Genomic DNA, 4,951 nt, shown 5'->3' on the forward strand with positions numbered 1-4,951 from the left:
AAATGTTTCTGTTCAATATAGTGCAAAACAATAACTGCTTATCAATATTAACTAAATCTTCAATTAAATAATAAATTATTTTAATATATTAAATTATATATTTCTTTTACTGTTTAAGAAAACACCTAAACTATAAATATTTTGCCGGTACACTGCTGGACGAACTGCAACTCTGGGCGGAAGACAACTCAATCATCCCCCTAAACCAAACCGGCTTTTTCAAATCTGTTGGGACCATAACAAATATAATAACAATGGCTCTGCTAATCGATAAAGCTGAGAATACAAGAACACCATTACACCTGTGCTTCATCGATTATTGGGCAGCTTTTAACTATGTAAACCGACATAAACTTTGGTTGAAATTGGCAGGCTGCGGCATTCCCCAGGCTCTTTTGAACCTGCTAATTAATTTGCACACTGAAACCTGGCTGCAAATAAAACTCGGTGACGGGTCAACTCTATCAAGAAAAATTCCAACAACAAAAGGCCTTAAGCAAGGCTGCGTACTGGCCCCAACGCTATTTAATCTGTTTTTAGCTGATCTGATTCCGTTACTGAATGCAACCAACTCGCATTCGCCAAAAATTGGGAATCTAATATTACCTTGCCTACTCTACGCTGACGATCTAGTGTTGATCAGCCAAACGAAGGTGGGTTTACAGCGTCTTCTTGATATCACATGTAAATACTCTAAGGCTAATGATCTAAATATCAACCTGGAAAAAACAAAAACCATGACAATCAAAAAGAACTTTAAGAAAACACCTGTCTGGTTTTGGGACAAGATTCAAACAGATTCAGCCAATGAGTATAAATACTTGGGGGTGATCATTGATAAAGGCGGGCACTTTGTAACCCAGAGAGAAACAATTAAAAGGAAAGGCATAGCCTTAGCAGTCTCAATAAGAAACCTCAATTCCAGACTGACTGGTCCTTCACTGGCTCCTTTGGTAGAAGTTATACGGGCACAACTTCTACCCACAATAACCTATGGGAGCGAGGCACAGAGGGGGAGGGACTCGAAGCTCTTGGATGCTGTGGTTGCAAAAGTATACAGAATAATTTTTGGTTTACCAACACGAGTCTCTCCAGCGCAGATTAGGCTTGAGTTTGGTGTGCAAAAACAGACCATTGCAAGGAAAGGTGCAACGATCATCTTCTGGGACAAAGTAAGGAAATCTGAACCTGGCACCCTAAATTGGCACTTATGGACAGAGCTACAACAGAAGGAGTCATCACCAGCGGCGAAATATTTAGCAACATGCGTGGCAACGCTGGGTCTTACAGAACTTTGGGCAACACCCACAAGTCACAACCTCCTTAAAAAACTAATAAAGAAATCGGTGCGAAACGAATCCTGGATTGAAGATAAGGCAGCCTTAACAAGGAGGTCGCATGGTTGGATGATTCTGAGCACCTATTCCTCTCTGGGCGCTCAGAAGTATCTAGCCTTGGGTTTTGATAAACATACAAAAATTTTATTTTTGAAATACAGACTAGGCTTGTTGCCATGCACAAAGCACTTTCCACAGTGGCTGAAAACCCAATCTGATTCCAACTGCCGCTTATGTGGGACAATGCAAGAAGATATGCTGCATCTCCTCTGTACATGTAAAGAATTAACTGAGGAAAGGAGATGGTTTTTTAAACCACTTTTTAACCAGAGAGGCATTCGCACACGGAGACAAGCTGTGTTGGCATGTTTTGCACCCGAGGACACGCAGCTTAACTGTTGCTTTGTAAATTTTTTAACACAAGTAGAGAAGAAAATGCCAAAGCCTGAATTACCACACAGCAGATAGGTATAAGGACAAATGCTGCTACAATAATTGCTTGTTTTAATGCTTTGCAAATATCATTAGGTTATAATGTCTTTTAATTGGTTTTAATTGGTTTTAAATTTGCAATGAGATATTTTGTAGCAACGGTTTTAAGTAACTATGCTAAATAAAACTTTACTTTACTTTACTTTACACTTTATTTATTATGTTGAAAACAATTATTTAAAGCTATGGACATAAATAATTGACATACATTTAAATAAGTTTTTAATTAAAGTGACTAACTTTTAAATAGAAAAAAAAATAGAAACATTTTTTTCATTAGAAACTAATAATTATTGTTTAATTTTAACAATAAATACATGTATTTATAAACTTAAAAACGTAAAATAGAGGGGGAGGAGCCTAGCTCGCGACCGAGATGGCCGCGCTTTAGCTCGGCTCCGTTCACCCGCCTGTGTTTTTCACATTTATCCTGCATTTATCCTGCCCCGGGAAGCCCTCCTTGCTGTGAGGTACTGTTCCGACGCTTTGCAGGCACTTACCACTTGTTCCCGTTGTCCTGGCTGCTGTGGGTCCGGTACTGTGCCCCCGACCGTTCCCGGGACTCGAGAGCGGACTGGCCTGGTTCTTCGTCCCGGCTCCTGGGCCGGATGCAGCCTGCGGGCTTGCCCTTCGGAGCGCGCTGGAGGTGTTTGGAGGGCCGCTGTTCGTGTAAGCCGGAGGTTCCTGGCTGAGAGACTCCTGTGTGGCGGCAGCCTTGGATGGTGCCGCTGCCCTTCATTATTGGGGTTCCTCGTGTGTTCAGCTTCCTCCCCCTTTGTTCTCCGGTCCGGCCATTTTGTTCTTTGCCGCCCGGACTCGGAGAACGGGACTGGCGACATTGGGGGGCCGGCGAATCCCCTTCTTCTGGTGGCCCCCCTTCCTGTCCGGGGTGTTCTTCTGCCTGTCGGTGGGACTTCTTCTGCTTCACTGCCGCCCCGGCGGAGGTTGTTGGCCGCGCGGCCTGTGCGGGCTCTCAAGATGGCGACCGACCCCGTTTGTTTGGGCCGGGCCCGGACGAGCACTGGGGGCCCGCCGCAAGGCCCGGGTGTTGGATACTGTAAATGTTTTCCTGCACTTAAGGGGATCTTGAACACCCTGCTATCCTGGCGGCTCTCGGTGGCCGCGCCACTCCTGGCTCTTGAGACGGATCCTCACTGCGGGCCTCCCGGGCCCCCGCGACCGGATGAGGCATTGATATCGCGGGGTGTGGCCGATACTCTCCTGGCGGCCTCTGCCCTGGCTGCCGCCCCGGAGGTGCGCAACCTGATGGCGCCTTCTCCTCCTGTGCTGCCTCCTCTGCCCTTGGCCCGGGAGCTGGATTTTGTTTTGCCGGACTTTCATGATTCTCCTGGTCCCTCTCCATCACAACTGCCCGATGACGTCTCCTGTGCCGGCCCGGATGGGTCGGTTTTTATGGATATATCCTTGGAACTGTGCCTGCATCGTTTGCTACATTCTGTGATTTTCCTGGATCTTCCGTGCCTTTCTTCCTGTGACTTTTTTGGACTGCCGTTGGACTCTCCTGCCGCCTGCCTTCTGTTCTTTCTGGCAGGGTCCTCGCTGGATCGGACCCTTACTGCTTTGGATAAAAAGGGTCAGGGCTGATGTAACCTGGCTCTTATATGCGGTAGCTCATGGACGGTTTGGATGATCTTTGTGTCCTGATATGGTTCTGTGTAACTGGTTAGTGCTCCTGGACTTTGGCCTGATATTCTTAGGCTTCCCGAGGACTTGGACCTTTAACCCGGGCGGGTGGATGGGTGCGTTTACTCCTGTCTTTGGCCCTCCCCCGTGTGTATGTTTGTATGTCTTTATTCCCTTCTTTCCTTCCCTTCCTTCCCCCCCCCCCCTTTTTTGTCTTTTAATTCCGACTTTCCTTGCTCCACTAAATTTCGGGTTCTACTTAGGGCGACAGGCACGCTGCGGGGGGGTAGGCCGTAGCCTTCTGCAGGGGTGCAGGGTGGGCTTAGGGGTGGGTGGGTGGGGTCTGTTTGTGTTGGGGGGTCTTTTTCCCCCCTTATTTTCCCTTTTTGTTCTATGGCTCTTGTGTATTCACTTTTTCGGGACTCCGTCACCTCGTACCTCCCCCAGGGGTTTTCTGTCCTTCTTCCGGTGTGTGGCTGACTGTGGTTCGCTGCCTATTCTGGTTTCGTGTTTCTGTTACATCGCATGCCGGTTATATTGTCCTGTTTTTCCCCCTGGGGGTGCATGGTCTGGCGGGTGTTCCTTTTGTTGTCCTTTTCTCCCTCTTTCCCTTCCTCCTTTATGGAGGTGTCCTTTTTCCGTTGGGGTGCGTATTGCATGGTCTATGTGCTGGGGCTTTTTGAACACGTCTTCTTTGTTCGGGTAGGGGCGGAGGTGGGTGAGCGCGATTGATTGTTGCCACTTTCGCTATTTGATGGACTGATTCGGTTTTTCTCCTTTGCTAGGTTTGATTATATGGCTTCATTTTCTTACGTTGTGTTTATAAAATGGCTGCTTGCCGCGGTCCCTCCCTTGTATTCCCATGTACGGCCCGTTATTCCTTTGGTCCCCTCCCCGTGCTAGAAAACTTAACCTTTGTTATCCTGCTCTTGCTGAACGCTCGATTGTTTTATTGCTTCACCTGTGCTCCTGATGTTATATCCTGTGCAGATCTTCTTTTTGTATGCTGGTTATCTGACCATTCTGTTTCTGGCCGGCCCGTGGGGTTGTAGGCCAGTATTTGTGGGCTTCCATTGTTCAATAAAGGTTTTCAAAAAAAAAAAAAAAAAAAAACGTAAAATAGGTACATTTATTTTAACATTTGTTCATATGGGCTTTTATTTAAGGCCCTGCCTTCATTATTTTTCATGGGAGGGTTTTGCGGTACAAGTAGTTGGCCATGTGTGGTGCTGGACATTTGCTAGTATTTGGGGCCCTATTGACTGTAGTAACTATGGAGTGAAATGTGTTAATAGCAATGGTCTTACTCCTTTGTCGGTGGGTACATGTCTCTCCGGAAAACATTCCCTAGCACTCCCTTAACCCCTCCTCACTCCTCCAAAAAACCCTCCAGTTTGGTAGTAAGTAATACACATTTTTAAGCCATTCCCCCATCCCTCCCACATTTACTACTAAAATGTGTACTTTTGTCTGCGTAG

Source organism: Lissotriton helveticus, chromosome 10 (genome assembly GCF_964261635.1).
Source record: "Lissotriton helveticus chromosome 10, aLisHel1.1, whole genome shotgun sequence".
Taxonomy (NCBI): Eukaryota; Metazoa; Chordata; class Amphibia; order Caudata; family Salamandridae; genus Lissotriton; species Lissotriton helveticus.